At 49.6% G+C, this 20,757-nt stretch overlaps 1 protein-coding gene across 1 annotated transcript in view; it reads left to right on the forward strand.

The window, feature by feature from the left end:
- Positions 1–20,757, forward strand: part of ZBED1 (zinc finger BED-type containing 1) — an 82,357-nt gene that overhangs the window by 17,049 nt on the left and 44,551 nt on the right. The window lies entirely within an intron of this gene.

Here is a 20,757-nt window from a genome sequence, read left to right on the forward strand (position 1 = left end):
TTTAGCAGGAATCAAGAGTTACTAAAATTAAAAAAAAAAAATCTACCTACATTTAGAAATGGTCTATTTGCTGTAGAAATCTAAAGTACTGAAAATATTTCCTTGTCTTTTAAATAATGAAAGGCCCTGAATTGATAAGAACAATCCTTCTTGCCTTACTCATGCAAAAGTTCCAGTGAATTTTGCAAGAATAATATAATCAGGATTTGCCCCCCAAATGCATTTATTCAGAAACTATTGCTAAAAGAACTATAGCTGGAATCCTTAAGCGATAAAAATTAAAATTAAATCCAGGCTTGCCACCAGCATGCATTCTCTTACAAAGGAGCACAAAACTAGCCTTGTTGGTACTGTATATGTAAATTATTTTCTAAATGGGAAAAATACCTTTAAAGTGTTTTCTTTTCATTCCATCTTGCCTATCCGACAAAATCATATTTGGAAACCTGTTTGCTAGGTCTTCAAAATTCCCCTGTTTGTTAAAAGGACACAATTAAGTGATTATTTTTATAGCACTTTGTAGAAGCTCCATTTTCTGTTATCCCTCTAGGAAACTTGAAAATGATTGTTTTCCCTACCAATTTTGCCATGGAAATTTACATCAACATTTACAACTTTTGCTTATGATTGTGCCTTATTACCTAGCCAGACCATCTTTGTTTATGCACTAGTATCACTGATGATGAAAACATAGCTCTCAGAATAGTATGCATTAGTGAAGGGTTCCTGGAAAGTTGGCAGAGTGAATACTCGGCTAATTCAATTGGAGATACCCCATGGATGAATTTGGCCCACTGTGTTTTTATAGGCATGACATCTCTTGCTTTTTATTGTTATTTTTTGGGGGGAGGGGAAGGGAAAGTCTTATGTATTTTTCCATTTAAAAATATACATAAAGCCCCTAATGTAACAGGATCCTGGTCCATGACTAGCACTCTGAAGCACTCCGATAATACAAATAATAATAGTAATAAATGTAGACAGTATAATCAAGTCTAGATGGTACATATTTTATCATGCCTGTGTATCACTGCTATTTTACTGAATGGAATTGAAACCACTAGACTGTGTGCCATAAGACCTGTACTTCTGACAGCTAACAGAGATTCTCTTTTAGCTCATGTTGTAGAGACCCAATCTTTTGGAGCAAACGGATCAGAGGTCTATTTCTGCTGTTGTAGGTAGCCACCAATTTGTTTACAATATTGAAGTAACCAAAGACAGACAATTTCATCTGATGCAAATCACAAAGTAGAGAATAATAATAGTTAAAAGGTCCGAGTAGTACTATATCATATTCCATTCAACTGAGGGTCACAGACTCAATGGGTAAAATCCTGATGCCATCGAAGTTAATGGCAAAACTCCAATAGGGCCAGGAGTTCACCCCATGTATTTTTTTATTTATTTTGATTTTCAACATACAAACATTACCAAGAATGCCTAGCTCAGGCACTAACATATAATCAAAAATACAAAACTAAAACAGTCAGCTCGCAGTTGCAACCATCTCCCTCCATGCAACAAACAAACACACAAAACAACAGCCTACACAGAAAATCCAAACTTCCCTTCTCCTTAGCTCCTGCAGAACACAGATCTCTACAATTAAATAATCCACACTCCGAGATAGATTCCCAAATGCCAGCCCAAATAGATGAACTTTACAGTGTGCCATAAAACAGTGGTTCTCAACCAGGGGTACATGTACCCATAGGGGTACACAGAGGTCTTCCAGGGGGTACATCAACTCATTTAGATATTTGTCTAGTTTTACAACAGGCAACATAAAAAGCACTAGCTAAGTCAGTACAAACTAAAATTTCATACAGACAATGACTTGTTTATACTGCTCTATATACTATACACTGAAATGTAAGTACAATATTTATATTCCAAATGATTTATTTTATAATTACAGTATATGGTAAAATGAGAAAGTAAGCAATTTTTCAATAATAGTGTGCTGTGACACTTTTGTATTTTTATGTCTGATTTTGTAAGCAAGTAGTTTTTAAGTGAGGTGAAACTTGGGAGTACGCAAGACAAATCAGACTCCTGAAAGGGGTACAGTAGTCTGGAAATGTTGAGAACCACTGCCCTAAAGGTTAATAAAGATGGATTATTTCAGATGGTGGGAAAGAGTAAATTCCAAAGTGGAGGGGCCCTCGTTGAGAGCAGCTTCTCATAAGCTCCCTCTCTTTGCCCCAGACACTACAACTCAAGCACCTCTTCTGATGTCAACAATATTGCATAGCCAGAGATTTGATACAAGCAGGGCCCTAGGCGAAACTTCCACCTTGCGCCATCCACCCCACACTCAGCTAACCCCTCCCCCCACGGCAGCTAACCACGCCCCTCACCCCCCACCAGAGGAGCCCCCCCCATGGCAACTAACCCCGCCCACCACCCGGGGAGCCCCCCCCACCTGGGGAGCTCCCCACCCCCGCAGCAGCTACCCCCCTCTGCAGCTAACCCCACCTGGGGTGCCCCCCTCCACGGCAGCTAACCCCGCACGCCCGGGGAGCCCCCCCCTCTGCAGCAGCTAACCCTGCCCAGGGAGCCCCCCTCCACGGAAGCTAACCCTGCCCGGGGAGCCTGCTCCAGCTCACCTCCGCTCCACCTCCTCCGCTGAGCATGCCGGCGCCGCTCTAATTCTCCTCCCCTCCCATGCTTGCAGCACCGATTGGAGAAGAATTAGAGCGGGGGCTGTGTGCTCAGCGGAGGAGGCAGAGTGGAGGTGATCTGGGGCGGGGAGCAGTTCCCTTGTGTGCCCCCCCATTACTGCGGGTGGCCGTCCCCGTGCCCTCCTGCCCCAGCTCACCTCCACTCCACCTCCTCGCCGGAGTGGGCTTTTAGGCACCCTCAACCACTAGGCGCCCTAGGCGGCTGCCTAGTTCGCCTAGTGGTTGCACCGGCCCTGGATACAAGTGCAATGAAAATAGAATGCACCTATTATTAAATGAGATGTTATAATGAACAAGTTGTAGTCTGAGAAAGTACTATACCAAAGCTAATCCAAGAACTCAGTGTTCATCTTATAGAACATGCAGGGATGTTGCCTGGAAGCATAGATGACATTTTAAAGTTTCAAGTCATTATTATTGTACTGCAGATCTTCACAATATGGAACAACGTTCACCCCTGGCAGCTGTTAGCGGTCTCCCTGCCAACCTGTTGATCTATCCAGATTTTTCTGTCCACCATATAGTGTGAATCACCAGATCCACATTTGTGTGGGTGGAACTCTAAAAAGGGGCACAGTTTAACCAAATGTAGCTAAATGCATAAAGTTGTGTGGTGCTGTACTCATCTGAAAGTGTTAGATAAGGAGCAAATAAAGTGAGCATAAGATGACAACATCAATCTTACCTTAAGTGTATGAGCCTGCATAAGTGTGCAAACAATAGGGAGCCATCTGGATACAAACATGTGACATCTTTATCCTATCCTTCTCCAAAATAATATATGCACACATGTACTTTGAAATTGATGACCAGTGTTTCACGCTCTGTGACATGGCTGAAAAAGAGTGCAGCCCACGGTGCATTTCTGTTACAGAACTTTTATGATTACAATCAGTTGTTCAAAGCTTCCTTTATGCCATCAGAATCTCCTATATGCGTGCATGTCCAGATCCGAAGGGTCTTGGTTTATTCAGGTGTAGAGAGCAAGAGACCATATCCCACGACACAGCAGACTTGTTGTAGAGATAGCCTTCCCTAGATGATAAAAGCATCAAAACAAATGTGGCGTAATGCAAATCCCTTTATGTACTCCCAGTGGAAAAATGTCTTGAGTGAGAAAAGGAAAGCCGGTGGGGCAGGATGCGGCGAGAGAAGCCATGTAGAAGCAAGAGGACTTGAGGAGAACCAGGGTCAGATGGAGAGGGGTGGAGGCTAGTTTGAAAAGCAAGGAGAACTCAGGTATTCAGCAACATCTGGGAATTCAGGGAATAACTTAAGGGGTGAAGAGTCTGGGAGAGGAATAGTTAGATGGAGGAAGCCTAGAAGATTGCTGGGTGGCAAAAGAGTGAGACACAGCCTGGGGGAGTTGTTGTGAGAGGGAGGCAGAGCAAGAGGGGGTGGGTTGTGGGGGCAGTGGGAACCTGCAAGGCTTTTGGGGATGTGGGGAGTTTGGGGGGTCACCTCTTTCATTCTGTCCCTTTTCAGCCTCTGCACTCTGATCCCCCTCGGTCGAGCCTCTCGTTTCCCTGTCAGCAATGCATAGGGCAGGAGCTATCACCTCCTAATTGCTGAGGCTCCATACTAGCCTAGGGACAATTGAGAGGAGACCATGGGAGGTGGCAGAGAGGAAAGGCCAGAGAATCCAGGACCACAGCATAACCATGGTGGCTGGGAGGTGGAACTGCAGTTGCAGTCCAGCTGACAGCATGGTATCGTACATGGGCAGCAAGCAGGTATGACAGAGCTGGCTGCGAAATGTGAGCATATCTCGTGAAAGACAGATGATACTTGTGTCCCTAGCAAAACCAAAATATGTTGAGGAAACCAAAAGCATAGAATTCATAGCAAATAATTTACTCATTTAATTTAGTGCCTTGTCCTGATCACAAAATATCTATGGATAAATTGTTATGCTCTTGAATCTATTAGTTATCCAATTAATGTCATTTTCAGTGTTTTACTTTATGGATTGATCACAAATACCCATTTCAGATGTGTTGCTTAGATTTGTTTGGTTATGTTGGTCATGTGACAGGGAAAATATTGATGCATGCAAATTCAAAATTTGGTTCCTAGAAATGTGCACGTCTCTTTGAAATTCACTTTCTGTGAATATTTGTGCTGATAAAACTTTTCTCCAATGTTTGTGGAAACAAAATGTATTTGAAGTAAAATCACTCATTAGCTATGCCAGTCATACAAACTTTCCAGAGTACTATCACATGCTCCTGCTCCTAAAGTCTCTTACTTAGTGGCTCAAATTTTAATATTTTTTGAACCTACCCTGCATGTTCTTTAGGAGACAAAAGTCTCCTCCTCTGCATGCTGCAGAACTAGCTGTTCCAAAAAGCAATCACTTACGGTGACGAGAAACTGCTTGTCTAAACTGTAACATTTGGCCAGTTTATATGAGGGCAGTTGATGTTCCCCATTGTTACTGTTTTATTATCTCTTGTTACCTGTTTGATTTCTCTCAGCAGTCTACACTTAGTATCTTTTTATTGATCTGGAATCTAATAGTACAATACGAGCCTATTGGTATATTTGTATTCTAATGATTTGGGACTTGTGTCCATACACATTTTACTGTGTGATCCTCTCCCTTCAGAGGGTAAAATCCTGGACCCATTCAAATCATTTGGAGTTCTGCTATTGACTTGAACGGGTCCAAGATTTCTCTTTCAATTTTTATTTCACTAGATGCAATGGAATCTTGTATGTACATAGCATTATCCCTCCACTTCTCCAATCTAACTCCTTTCCGTATAATTTATAGTCAGCTATTACAGTATCCCATTGGCTTTTTTTGTTCCATCATGTGGACTTCTTATACTCCTACAAATGTACAGTTTATGCTTGGTATTATCAAAGGAGCAGAAGAGAATTAGGACTCAAATCCCACTGAATTTCAATGGGAGTTGCACACCTAACAACCTTAGGCGCCTTTGAAAATTCCAGCCTGTAGCGCAAAATTCTAAAATAATGATGAGGGAGAATAAATTAATGATGACTTTAACAAGACTATAACACTGATCTGCTTTTTTTAAAACTGAGAAGGATAAGGAAATAAGATAGAGACTGAAGACATAACAAAGATCTTATAAATAGAGTTATTTAGAAAAAGCAAGTAAGGGAAAAAAGGGAATAAAATCTGCAGGACCAATCTGCATTCCAGAGAATCAGTTAATAAACTTTGAAAAGTTATGACAAGTTGGGAATGTACCCAAAGAGAAATATATGTTCTATCTATCTAGATATGGATAATTTATCATCATATATTTATAAAATGATAAATGATAAAAACATGATTTTATAAAGACAAATTCAAGTCAGATAAACCTGATCACTTTATTGGGATAAAATTACAAAATTACGGAGTGCTGTAGATGTAACATAGCTGGACTTGATAGTAAAGCATTGGATATGATCTCCTAAAACCTTAACTTGAAAACATAATGATTGGAACTGAGACTGTCACAGGGACTAACAACTTGCGGAAGTACTGTAAACAAAGGATAGTGAGTAATAAAATCCCCCAAAGTACTAGGCTGAGGGAGGTTTCCAGTGGTGTACCAAAGAGATCAGTATTAGGCCCTGCTTTAATAGCTTAATTAAGAATCTAGAAAAGCAGTAAACAACATTGAGTGAATTGAAATATGAATGTCTATATTTTGGCTAAATGACATCAAAGGGAAAATGTGCTTCCCAAACCACCTACCATGAGGAGTATAAACAGCACGGAGGGAAAGGAATTATTCAGGGTGCTTTTAGGACAGAGGATCAAATTTATAAACTGAAAAACAGGACACCTGTCCTGTAGTAGTTCCGGGGTGGGGCTCGTCCCTTCCTGGGGCGCCTGGAAGCCAGGCCGCCCCGCTACAAAGCGAATAACAGTTCTGAGCTCAGGCCCTTTGGGCAGGGGCTGAGCAGACAATTAACAGTTCTGAGCTCAGGCCCTTTGGGCAGGGGCTGAGCAGACAATTAACAGTTCTGAGCTCAGGCCCTTTGGGCAGGGGCTGAGCAGACAATTAACAGTTCTGAGCTCAGGCCCTTTGGGCAGGGGCTGAGCAGACAATTAACAGTTCTGAGCTCAGGCCCTTTGGGCAGGGGCTGAGCAGACAATTAACAGTTCTGAGCTCAGGCCCTTTGGGCAGGGGCTGAGCAGACAATTAACAGTTCTGAGCTCAGGCCCTTTGGGCAGGGGCTGAGCGGACAATTAACAGTTCTGAGCTCAGGCCCTTTGTGCAGGGGCTGAGCAGACAATTAACAGTTCTGAGCTCAGGCCCTTTGGGCAGGGGCTGAGCAGACAATTAACAGTTCTGAGCTCAGGCCCTTTGGGCAGGGGCTGAGCACACAATTAACAGTTCTGAGCTCAGGCCCTTATGCAGGGGCTGAGCGGACAATTAACAGTTCTGAGCTCAGGCCCTTATGCAGGGGCTGAGCACACAATTAACAGCTCCGGCCCTGGGTCAGGGCGGGGCAGTAAACCAATAGTCAGTCAGAGGCCCAGGCCTTGTAGCAGGGGCTGGGTCAGTTTGGGTTAGCCCAGGCCCTAGGTCAGGGCAGGGCAGCCAACGGATAGTCTGTCAGGGGCCCAGGCCCCTTGGACAAGGAGGAGGAGAGACTGCCACCCGGCGCGGGGTGGCAGGGGGGAACACAGGCCCGCCCACTCCACTGTGTTCCAGCCCGGGGCCCTATCCGCAGCAGTCCGTCTGCCGCGCAGTCAGTGGGGATCCTGACCGCAACACACTGACATGGGTTCGGGGTCTGCTATCCCCGGGCCACTTCCCATCTCCTCCTCCATGGGTACCTGCTCCTCCTGAGTTCCGTCTGCTGGGTCGCAGATCATGGGCTCCTCCGGGCCCCGAGCACCAGGTAGGTCTGTCGCTCCCTCTGGGCCCTCGGCGGGGGGAAGCTCAGACTGCTCCTCAGGGTACCGGGCTCTCGGCAGGCTCGGCCAGTCCTCCTCAGGGTACCGGGCTCTCGGCCAGTCCTCCTCAGGGTACCGGGCTCTCGGCCGGCTCAGGTCCGCGGGAGCTCGGGCACCAGCGTCTGTCCTCTCCCGCTGCCGGCCAGCTACTGAGCGCTGGGGCCTGGCCTTTATACTTCCTGTCCCGCCCCTTGACTTCCGGGGGGCGGGGACAGGCCACGGTGGCTCCGCCCACTCTGGCGGCTTTTCTGGCTCATCCCCTCCTGGGGCGCCTGGAAGCCAGGCCGCCCCGCTACACGGCCCCCCCCTCAAGGCTGGCTCCCGGGTACCGGGGCCAGACCCTTCCATACCTCCTAGGCGGGAAAGGAAGTCGGCGTTTGCGTGGTCTCTCCCAGCCCGATGGCGAACGGTGAAGGCATAAGGTTGCAGCGCTAAGTACCACCGCTGCAGCCGCATATTATGGTCCTTCATGCGGGCCAACCACTGGAGAGCAGAGTGGTCGGTGACCAAGATGAAAGGGGCTCCCAGGAGATAGTACCGCAGGGCGTCACAAGCCCACTTCGCGGCTAGGGCTTCCTTTTCCACCACGACATAGTTCTTTTCTCGGGGGAAGAGCTTCCGACTGATGTAAAGGACCGGGTGCTCTTCGCCGCCAACCTCTTGGGAGAGGACTGCCCCGAGACCCACCTCCGAAGCGTCGGTTTGCAGGATGAAGGCCTGCTTGAAATCGGGGCTATATAAGACTGGCTCTTGACACAGGCTTGTCTTGAGGGCTTGAAAGGCTTCGTCACACTCACGGGTCCAGACCACTTGCCGGGGCTTTCCTTCGTTAAGAGTCCCGTCAAGGGGGCTGCGATAGCCGCAAAGTGGGGAATGAAGCGTCGATAATACCCCGCTAGCCCCAGAAACTGGCGTACTTGCCGTTTCGTGGTGGGCGGGGGGCAGGTCGCAATGGCCTGCACTTTGTCCACCAGTGGTTTCACCTGGCCGTGCCCGATAGCGTACCCCAGATACTTAGTTTCTTGTCGGCCGATGCAACACTTCTTCGGGTTAGCCGTTAACCCGGCGGCCCGCAAGGACTTCAGGACAGCGGCGACCTGTTCCAGATGGTTTTCCCACTGCGGGCTGTAAATGACTACGTCGTCCAAATAGGCCGCCGCGTAGTCTTGATGGGGTTGGAGGAGGCGGTCCATCAGGCGCTGAAACGTGGCCGGGGCTCCGTGGAGGCCGAAGGGCATTCGAGTAAACTGGTATAGGCCCGTAGGGGTGGCGAACGCAGTTTTCTCCCTTGAAGTAGGATCCAGGGGGATTTGCCAATACCCCTTGCTGAGGTTCAGGGTCGTGATGTAACGAGCTCCTCCTAACCGAGCCAACAGCTCGTCTATCTGGGGCATGGGGTAGGCATCGAACTTGGAGATGGCGTTCACATGCCTAAAGTCGATGCAGAACCGTTGGGAGCCGTCGGGCTTCGGTACCAATACGATGGGGCTTCGCCACTCGCTGTGCGAGGGTTCAATCATGCCCAGGTCCAGCATCGCCCGTACTTCCTCATCCACGGCGCCTCTCCGGTGATAAGGCAAGGGTCTGGTCGCGCCGCGAATCACCACCCCTGGCTCCGTTTGGATCCTATGGTACACCAGGGAGGTGGCTCCTGGTTGGGCAGTGAAGGTGTGACGGAATGTTCGTAGGAGGCACCGGGTTTGCTTGAGTTGTTCCCCCGTCAGGGTCTCCCCAAGTTGGGGTTCCTCAGGGTCCCGGGTATGGGCTACCTGGGGCCCTAGCTCGGGCTCTGGTGGGTAGGGGTTAATCAAAAGCCCTTCCCGTTCCCGCCAGGGCTTGAGCAGGTTGATGTGGTACTGCTGTATCCGCTTCTTCCGGTCGGGCTGGTCGATCTCATATGTAACCGGGCCCACTTTCCGGACCACCTCATATGGTCCTTGCCAGCGAGCCAGAACCTTCGACTCACTGGAGGGGAGAAGGAGTAATACCCGGTCTCCGGGTAAGAAGTCCTGTGCTTGGGCGTCCCGGTTGTAGGCCTGGGCTTGCGTCTCCTGGGCGGCTTTCAAATTCTCTTGGGCCCGGTCTCCCGCTTGCTTAAGACGCTCCTGGAGCTGGATCACGTACTTTAAGAGTCCCTGGGCCGGTGAGGGGGTTTGCTCCCAAGTTTCCCTCACTAGGTCCAATAGGCCTCGCGGTCGACGGCCGTAGAGCAGCTCGAACGGCGAGAATTTCGTCGACGACTGGGGGACCTCTCGGACCGCTAGGAGCAAGGGTGGGAGTAGCTGGTCCCATCGGCGAAGGTCTTCCGGGGGGAACTTACGGAGCATGTCTTTTAAGGTCCGGTTAAACCTCTCGACCAGCCCGTCCGTCTGGGGATGATAGACTGACGTTCGCAGTTGCTTGACCCCCAGAAGCTCACACACCTGGCGGAGCAACCGCGACGTAAAGTTTGTCCCTTGATCCGTGAGGATCTCGCGGGGTAGGCCGACACGGGCAAAAATCTTCACTAGCTCATCAGCGATGGTGCGGGCTGTAATGTTCCGGAGGGGAATTGCCTCGGGGAACCGGGTAGCATAGTCCAACATCACCAAGATGTATTGAAACCCTGCACTGCTTTTGGGAAGGGGCCCCACTAGGTCCATGGCCACGCGCTCGAAGGGTGTCTCAATCAGGGGCATCGGGATCAACGGGGCCTTGGGAGTCCGGGCCGGGGCGGCCAACTGGCAGCGCGGGCAGGAATTACAGTAGTTCTTCACCTCCTGGTACACCCCTGGCCAGAAGAAGCGTCCCAAAATCCGGGCCAGGGTTTTCTCGTGACCGAGGTGCCCAGCCGCGGGGACGTCATGGGCCAACTTCATGACGGACTGTCGATGACGCCGGGGAACGAGGAGTTGGGTTCGGGTCTCCCCCGTGTGGGGGTCCCGCTCGACCCGATACAGGCGGTCTTGCCGCAACTCAAAGTGTGGCCACTGGGCTGCTCGACCGGGGTCGAGGACAGTCCCATTCGCCATGGCCAATTGTTCGTATACTCGCTGAAGAGTGGGGTCGGCCCGTTGGTCCCGGCAGAAGTCCATGGTGGCCGAGGAATCTGTCGCCGCCCCTCGGGAAGCATCCTCTGGTTCTCCGGCCGAGCTGGTTGGCTCGGGGGGTTCCCTTTCCTCTCCTTCACTCTCGGGGGTCTCCCCTTCTAGGGCGGGCATGGCCCGCGGGTCGTTTCCTGTGTGCCGGCGGAGGAGTGCTGGAAACTCCGGCCAGTCTCGGCCCAGGATCACGGGGTATGCCAGTCGTGGGGCCAGTCCCACCACCATTGATCGGGTGACCCCCTCGATCGTCAGCTGGGCCCGGGTACTCAGGTAGGGCCGTACGTCTCCATGGATGCACTGCAGGCGAATTTCACCCAATCGGGCGTCAGCCGGGGGACCGAAGCGTTGGCGGACTAGCGTCTGTCCGCAGCCTGAGTCGAGGAGGGCCACCGTCGGGTATCCTTCAAGGACCACCGGCACGGTGATCTTAGCCGCCTGGGAAGGACGGGCCCGAGCCTCCCCTGCACAGACCTGGGCAAAGGTACACTCCAGCCCCGGGCAACCCCGCTGGAGATGGCCATACTCCCCGCAGGAGAAACAGGGCCCCGGGGTGGCCCGCCCCGTCCGGGGCCGGACGCCAGGGGGGGGGTCCCGGCGGACTTCGGTGGTCTTTTTGCCCTATGGGGGTCGGGGTCCGAGCGGGTCGCCCGGGTGCCACCGGGGCCCGAGTCCAACCCTCGGCTCCCCGGGACGAAATCCGTGAATCTGCTCGAGCGGGTGTTCCTTTTTTCTCGGGGGTAGGGCGCTCCGCCCCGGGTGGGGGCCCTCGGAGTCCTGGGCCTATCGGCGTGTCAGCCGCGAGGAAGTCCTCCATTAGGGACACGGCGGCGGTCAGGGTCGCTGGTCGGTGCCGGAGGACCCAGGCCCGCCCCCGTGGTGGAAGAACATGGGTGAACTGCTCTAGCAGCACCTGTTCCATTACCTCCTCCGATGTTCGGTGCTCGGGTTGTAACCACCGCTTGCAGGTTTCCCGGAGTTCCTGAGCCACCTGCCGAGGTCGGGCCCCCGTGGGGTAGGTCAGACTCCTAAACCGCTGCCGGAAAGTCTCGGGGCTCACATCCAGGGCATCAAGAATGGCAGCCTTTACTTGGCTGTAGTCTTGGGCGGCTTCCACCGACAGGCCTCGGTAGACCATCTGCGCCGTCCCAGTCAGGTATGGGGCTAATATGGAAGCCCATAGCTCCGGGGCCCAACCGGCGACAACGGCCACCCGCTCGAAGGTGACGAGAAAGACTTCGGGGTCATCGCCGGGCACCATTTTCGTCAGCCGGATCGGGGGGCTGGGCCGCGTAGTCCCGGCTGCGCCTCCAGGCTGGGCCAGCGTCGCTGTGAGTTGCTGGAGACATTCCCGCTGGAACTCCTGCTGCTGGGTGACCAGGTCTTGCACGAGCTGGTTCCGTTGAGTTCCAAGCTGCTCCATGAGCTGCTGCTGCTGTTGCAGCTGTGCGGCCTGCTGCTCCCTTTGCTGTTGCAGCTGGGCCGCCTGCTGCCGCTCCTGGGTTTCTGTCACCAGGGCCAAGAGCTGGGACAGATCCATGTCTCGGGAGGGGGATCTTTCTCCCCCGGCCCCTCTCTCCCCGGAGTCGAGGGTTCGTGCCCACATCCTGGGCGGGACTCCTGGCTGGCTCGCCACGTGTAGTAGTTCCAGGGTGGGGCTCGTCCCTTCCTGGGGCGCCTGGAAGCCAGGCCGCCCCGCTACAAAGCGAATAACAGTTCTGAGCTCAGGCCCTTTGGGCAGGGGCTGAGCACACAATTAACAGTTCTGAGCTCAGACCCTTTGTGCAGGGGCTGAGCAGACAATTAACAGTTCTGAGCTCAGGCCCTTTGGGCAGGGGCTGAGCAGACAATTAACAGTTCTGAGCTCAGGCCCTTTGGGCAGGGGCTGAGCAGACAATTAACAGTTCTGAGCTCAGGCCCTTTGGGCAGGGGCTGAGCAGACAATTAACAGTTCTGAGCTCAGGCCCTTTGGGCAGGGGCTGAGCGGACAATTAACAGTTCTGAGCTCAGGCCCTTTGTGCAGGGGCTGAGCACACAATTAACAGTTCTGAGCTCAGGCCCTTATGCAGGGGCTGAGCAGACAATTAACAGTTCTGAGCTCAGGCCCTTATGCAGGGGCTGAGCAGACAATTAACAGTTCTGAGCTCAGGCCCTTATGCAGGGGCTGAGCACACAATTAACAGCTCTGGCCCTGGGTCAGGGCGGGGCAGCAAACCAATAGTCAGTCAGAGGCCCAGGCCTTGTAGCAGGGGCTGGGTCAGTTTGGGTTAGCCCAGGCCCTAGGTCAGGGCAGGGCAGCCAACGGATAGTCTGTCAGGGGCCAGGCCCCTTGGACAAGGAGGAGGAGAGACTGCCACCCGGCGCGGGGTGGCAGGGGGGAACACAGGCCCGCCCACTCCACTGTGTTCCAGCCCGGGGCCCTATCCGCAGCAGTCCGTCTGCCGCGCAGTCAGTGGGTATCCTGACCGCAACACACTGACATGGGTTCGGGGTCTGCTATCCCCGGGCCACTTCCCATCTCCTCCTCCATGGGTACCTGCTCCTCCTGAGTTCCGTCTGCTGGGTCACAGATCATGGGCTCCTCCGGGCCCCGAGCACCAGGTAGGTCTGTCACTTCCTCTGGGCCCTCGGCGGGGGGAAGCTCAGACTGCTCCTCAGGGTACCGGGCTCTCGGCAGGCTCGGCCAGTCCTCCTCAGGGTACCGGGCTCTCGGCCGGCTCGGCCAGTCCTCCTCAGGATACCGGGCTCTCGGCCGGCTCGGCCAGTCCTCCTCAGGATACCGGGCTCTCGGCCGGCTTGGCCAGTCCTCCTCTGGGTACCGGGCTCTCGGCAGGCTCAGGTCCGCGGGAGCTCGGGCACCAGCGTCTGTCCTCTCCCGCTGCCAGCCAGCTACTGAGCGCTGGGGCCTGGCCTTTATACTTCCTGTCCCGCCCCTTGACTTCCGGGGGGCGGGGACAGGCCGCGGTGGCTCCGCCCACTCTGGCGGCTTTTCTGGCTCATCCCCTCCTGGGGCGCCTGGAAGCCAGGCCGCCCCGCTACATGTCCCCAGAGGGGAGTTGAACAGGTGAGCAGTTAGGTTAGAGGTAGTCAGGGCTATCAGGCTGTTGGGAGCTGAGTTGCATGATATATTGCTCCCTCTCCATCTCTATTTTCAAAATAAAAACCCAAGCATTGCACAGTAAATGGTGAGGTGGGAGAAAATTGTTTGTCCTTTTAATGGTCCTTTTTTGTCCCAACCTTTAATGGTACAGGAAAGCTTTAGCTGAATATCAGGCAGGATTTCCTAATGATGAGATGTGTCTCCAAAACCCTCCTGGAGTAAAGCTTGCAGGATCCAGTCCTGTGAGATCATTAAACTGTGAAATCATCTTGTAGAAAAGTGCTGAAAATCTCATCTGAATCTGAGATATTTAAAACTGGACTGATCAAATAATTAAGAATGTACTTTAGGTAATAATCCTGAATTCTAAACACTATATGAGTCAATAGCTTTTTGGTAGTCTCCCCAACCCAACCTTTCATTTCTATGATTATATAACTTTAACATACCAGGTAGCACTAATTGGGCTAATTTAATAAAAAAAATCCTAAACATTTAAAAAAGGCAACCACATTTTATAATTACCTACTTCTTGTCTCTTTGTCTTTAATTTCTTCCATAGCTAAAATATCTACTTATCTTTGATATTCATTAAAATATAACGCTTGTCTCTTCCTATAAAGGCCAAATTCTGTTCTCAGATGCACACAGGTCCCATTGACTTTAGTGAGAATTGCACATCCACCATCTGATGATAAATCTTGACTGTAAGAAATGGTTGATTAAAGCTCCTTCCTCAACTTGAGACATCCACATAGAGGCGCTCTCAGTAGTATGAATGATGGGCTGTAGTGACTTTTTTTCTCCAGTTAGCTACCTGAGTCAGTGTTTTTAGGTGATTTTCTTAGAATGTCTAAGATTCATTAAATGGCACTATGCCAGTCAGAGGATTCTTGTTTTACATAGTGTTTTGCTTCTCTGTTACATTGGTACCTGACATTTTAGCTGCCATTTCAACACAACTTAGAGATCCTTTACCCTAGGCCTGTTGTCACTGTAAATGTGTACCAATGTTCTGTGATTTTCCATAAAAAAGTTAATAACAATAGCTCTGATCTTGTGATGAGAATTGTGCTGTGCCTTTGTGGAGATCCACTGAAGTGAGTAGGGTTCTGTGCAGACAGAGAAGATGTCCTCTGGAGTTCTCTTTAAATATTTCTCTTCTGTATTTGGGGGAAAAACAGATTATATCATCTCATTGTACGGTGATAACACTCTTTCCATTCCACTAATAGCTCTGGAGGTTGGTAAAAAGAAGATACCAAAGTTAGACATTATAAAATTAGCAAGTCCAAATAACTTGCATCCAAGAGTTTTAAAAGAGCTGCTGGGAAGCTTGCTACATTTTCAATAAGTCTGGAGCACTGGAGAAGTTGCAGAAGACTGGAAGAAAGCTAATGTTGTGTCAAATTTTTAAATAAAGGAATGACGTAGGTAATTATAGGCCTGTCAACCTGACATCGATCCTGGGGAAAATAATGGAGCCACCAATATAGGACTCAATTAATAAAGAATTAAAGGAGGGCAATGTAATGAATGCAAATGAACATGGGTTTATGGAAAATAGATCCTGTCAAACTAACTTGATATCTTATTTTCATGAGATTACAAGGTTGGTTGATAAAGGTAATAGTGTTGATGTAACATATTTAGACTTCTGTAAGGTGTTTGACTTGGTACCACACAACATTTTCATTAAAAAAACAAACAAAAAAACAGAATGATATAAAATTAACCTGGCACACATTAAATGGATTAAAAACTGTCTAACTGATCGGTCTCAAAATGTAACTGTAAACAAGGAATAGTTATTGAGAGGATCTGTTTCCGGTGAGATCCCATAGGGATCAGTTTTTGGCCCTATGCTGTTTATAATCTTTATCAATGACCTGGAAGAAAACATAAAAATACACTGATAAAGTTGACAAATTACTCAAAAATTGAGGCAGTGGTAAAAATGAAGAGGACAGCTCATAAATTCAGAGTGATCTGGATTGCTTAGTAAACAGTATGGGCACAAGCAAACAATATACATTTTAATATGGGTAAAGATAAAAGTATACATCTAGGAACAAAGAATGTAGGCTACACTTACAGAATGGGGGATTCTATCCTGAGAAACAGTCACTCTGAAAAAGCTTTAGGGGTTGTGGTGGATAATCAGCTGAATGTGAGCTCCTAGTGTGATGCCAAAGCCAAAAAAGCTAAAGTGATCCGCAGATGCATAAACAGGGGAATCTCAAGTAGGAGTAGAGAGATTATTTTACCACTGTATTTGGCACTGGTGCAATTAATGCTGGAATACCATATCCAGTTCTGGTGCCCACAATTCAAAAAGGATATTGAAAAATTGGAGAGGGTTCAGAGATGAGGCACGAGAATGATTAAGGCAGTGGTTCCCAAACTTGTTCCGCCGCTTGTGCAGGGAAAGCCCCTGGCGGGCTGGGCCAGTTTGTTTATCTGCCGCATCCGCAGGTTTGGCCGATCGCTTCTCCCAGTGGCTGCGGTTCATTGCTCCAGGCCAATGGGGGCTGCGGGAAGCGGTGCGGGCCGAGGGACGTACTGGCTGCCGCTTCCAGCAGCTCCCATTGGCCTGGAGCAGCGAACCGTGGCCAATGGGAGCCGCAGTTGGCCGAACCTGCGGACGCAGCAGGTAAACAAATTGGCCCGGCCCGCCAGGGGCTTTCCCTGCACAAGCGGCGGAACAAGTTTGGGAACCACTGGATTAAGGGATTAAATAACATGCCTTCTAGTGATAGACTCAAGGAGTTCAATCTATGTAGTTTAACAAAGAGAAAATTAAAGGGTGAGACTATTAAATATTTGCTTCCTATGTAGATTCTTATAATGGGCTCTTCAATCTAGCAGAGGAAGGTATAAGTCAATCCAATGGCTGGAAGTTGAAGCTAGACAAATTCAGACTGGAAATAAGGCATAAATTTTTAACAGTGACAGTAATTAACCATGGGAACAATTTACCCTGGGTTGTGGTGGATTCTCCATCACTGACAATTTTGAAATCAAGATTGAATGCTTTTCTAAAAGACGTGCTCTAGGAATTATTTTGGGGAAGCTCTATGGCCTGCGTTACACAGGAGATAGATGATCATAATGGTCCTTTCTGGCCTTAGAATCTATGAATCTTGGGAGGATCCAATGTTAAGGCTTGGATTCTGCAGTCAGAACTTCAAAGGGGTTCTGTATGGGTGTAAGGGTCTGCACATATGTATCAAATTACAGGATCAGGGCCTAAAAATTTGACTTCACCAAAAAGTACACTTCGATATCCAAAGAGATTAAACAGGAAGCATGAGTCAGTGAAAATTTAAGTGGGATGACAGTGAAAGATAAAATGTTAGTGAACACCACTGCTAACTCTTATGATTTTATCTTACAATATTTGGTGTTTTTCTTAAAGCCCCAGCGTCTGGACTCATGATAGCACCAGACACCCAGCTTTCACTTTAAGGAAAGTAAGTTTCTAGCCTTCATGATTGCAGAAAAAAGCATGAAAACATGAACAAATTCCACCTAAAGGGATCAAAACCCTGAAGACAAATACAAAGGACCTAAAACTTATATTTTTTAAATAATCTCATGATGTTAAGCCAATCTCATGGTATTTTGGGACCTGACTCATGATTTTGGAATGTTTGGGGTTGGCACTACTGATGTATTTACATACATTTTAGGTTACCTTTTTCACATTTGTGTGTTTGCCACTTCAGGTGCTGTTTACATAGATTTCTTGACATTTTAATGGCTTCCATTAAATCAGTAAGCTTGCCATTAAATCAGTAAGCCATGCATCCAAGAGTTTAACTTTTTTAAAAATCTGTTTTTAATTTGTATTCATTTGTTGTAAAATTGATTCGGGTACGGCAGGCCTGTGCAAGACTTTCTGAGACTTTTAAAATGGGGTAGTTCGTGGAATGCCTCTATAGAGAGGAATTTGCATTAACTGAGTACCACAGAATGAGCTTCTGTCTGGCTTATTGGACAGGATTGGGCTGTTTAGGAGCCAGTGGATTTTTGCAAGTGTTCCCAACTGCTGGATCCACATAAGCAAAGGGGTTATAGAGGGGTTACAGCTGCTGCTGTGCAGTAGCTTCCCCACAGGCAGTCCATTTACTTAGGCTCTGTAGAGAGGTGTGAATGTCACTTGGTATTTGGCTGTTCAGTAAAACAGGGAAAATTCCACCACAAGCAATCAACTTCTCTGTGTGAACATGTCTCAGCTAACTACGCTCTCTGAGATAAGCTCATTAAGCTATGGAGACTGACATTCGCTCTTTTAGAAAGTTATCAGGTATTAGAGAGATTCATCTGCTACTTCAGGACAACAGTTCAGTTCTATTTCAAATCAAAACCAAACAGAGTTGCATTTGGCATGGAGAAGAGGGAAGGCAGCCAGACTGAGAGAAAGGACACCATGATCCTGTAAATCAAACTAGATCTGATACCATGTTACTTAGCAGTTGTGAAAGAAATAGCATTCATTACCTCCTGATGCTTAAGCACAGTCAGCAATGCTCAGCAGTGGCAAAACTGCTTTGGACTAAGTAACAGCTTGCATTTCAGTAGGAGGCTTAGCTATATAAATATTTGAAACTGTAACCATACATGGTTTTAATCTTAACTGGCAAAATAATCTTCAAACAGCCAAAAGTTCAGTGTGTGTCTCAAAGAACTGACATTGGCATAGTCACGAAGTGGCAGCTGACCTGGACGTGTGGTGTTGCCTAGCAATCCTGCACTATCACATACAACCCAAATGTGGGTTAGAATGATTTACACAAGGAGAAAATGAAATACTAATTTGCACCAGAAGGTTCTAGTTTTCTGTTGTGATTAGGAATTATATTAATTTACAACACCTCTTTTTTTTTTCTAACACTTTGTAACACATGAAACTGGAATCATCTGTTCAAAGTCTGTAAACAGATGAGTTATTTTGTCTTCAGTGCATTCAGTTAATTTGTTTCCTCTAGGAGATAATCTTTTTTGAAAAAGGTAAATGCAAAGGAAGCGTTATTCTAATACCATCTGAAAGGCATTCTAGATGCTCAGAATTCTGGATGTATCACCCAGACCCTGATCTTGCAGTGAGCTCTGCACATTGACCCCACAAAGAGCCCAGTTGACTTTCAGTGTAGAGGTTTGTCCACATGGAACTCATTGCATGGTCAAACAAACAGTTTGGGCAAAAACTCACTCCACAGGGAAAGCCCACATTCCAAGAGAAGTGTGGAGCTCATGTGTCATCTTATCATTGCTGAAGTGGAGTTATGCAGATTTTGGACCTTTGGTGGAAGGTGTTTCAAGCAGGTTTCTCAACTCATGGGTTGGAACCCAAAATTGGGTCACCAGAATATTTCAGCAAGAAGAACGCTCCTGTTCCCTGGGGCTAGCTGGGCTCACCTCCCTGCTCCAGGCACTGCAACCTCTGGGGTCCCAGCGGCACTCAGGTTTGGCTCAGCCCACAGGCGCTGACTCTGTGAGTGCTCCAGGGCTGGTGCCGGGGATGAAAGTAATAATAAATTCTTACTGGTACGGGGGCCGGCTCCGGCCCCTGGAAGGGGTGGGGCCTCGGGCAGAAGGGGCGGGTCAAAGGGCAGAAGGGGTGGGGCTGTGGGGGTCAGCCTCCCCCAGCCAGTCCATCTGCGCTGCGTGGCCCCCACTGCAAGCGGCTCCACGGTGATTTAAAAGGGCCCAGGGCTCCAGCTGCTGCTTTTGGTGGCTGGAGAGGGGAGGGGGGCGCAAAAGGGGCAAGGATGTTAAAGCGCTGTAGCAGCGCTTTAACAGTGTTGCCCCTTTTGCCTCCCCCATTGGGTGCCCTGCCGGTAGGGCCATACAGGCCGGTACTGGCTTCTTACCGGTACGCCGTACCAGCCTGTACTGGCTCACTTTCACCCCGGCTGGTGCACCCACTGGGGAAAAAGTGGTGGGTGCCGAGCACAGCCCTATCAGCTCCCTTCTTCCCCACAGTGCGTCCTGCCCACTGGTGGGCCCCACCAGCACTTCCCCCATCTCCCTGCACCTCCCACCCACCGTGATCAGCTGTTTTGCGGCATTTGGGAGGCTCTGGGTGGGGAGGAGAGAGGAGCGAGGGTGCAGCATGCTTGGAGGAGGTGGCGGAATGGGGCGGGAAGGGGTGGAGGTGGAGCGGGGACCAGAAGAGGCAGGGTGGGGCGGTGGCAGGAAGAGGCAGAGCAGGGGCGGAGCCTTGGGGGAAGGGGTGGAGTGGGAGTGGGGCCTGGAGCAGAGCCGGGGATCAAGCACCTGCTGGCACATTGGAAAATCCATGCCTGTGGCCCAGTCATCATGATGACGAGAGTCCAGGTAGGCCAAATTTGAGTGAGTAGCACTGCAACCCCATGAGCCAGGTTACAACTCCACTCACACAAAGTCCGGGGGGTGGCAAACCTGAGCAGACTGTAACCCTAGAGATTGCAACGCTCAGAGCGGAAAGCCAAGCCAGCCCCACAGCACAGGAGCTGCAGGAGCCGCCACTGTGGGGTGAGTGCCAGGCAGGACTCAAGCTCCCTGAGGGGAGGATCTGATCGAAACTACCCCAGGGCCTCTACCCCGAGACTATTTACTGGGTCATGACAGGCCATAACGTTTATAAATGGGTTCTGAGCCCAAAAAGGTCCCGAGAACCTCTAATTTACAGGGCCTGGTGAGATCCTTTCTCACACACTGGTATATGGTCCATGTCTCATCATCGAATAGTACCAGATACAGGGGCTGCTGCAAAGTTTGGTTCAAGGGCCTGATCCTGCTGTCTTACCAGCTAAAACTCTCATTGTGTGTTATGAGTGAGAAACAAGGAAGTTTTGTCCTCATAGTACTGTAGAATGGGGAGAATGGAACAATGTGTCCTGGAACCAAGGCCTCCAAAGGGAATATCTCCACTATACAAAATAAAGGTGCTGTCCTCTCTTTGCCTGGTGCTAT

The sequence above is a fragment of the Malaclemys terrapin genome, chromosome 1, assembly GCF_027887155.1.
Source record: "Malaclemys terrapin pileata isolate rMalTer1 chromosome 1, rMalTer1.hap1, whole genome shotgun sequence".
Taxonomy (NCBI): Eukaryota; Metazoa; Chordata; order Testudines; family Emydidae; genus Malaclemys; species Malaclemys terrapin.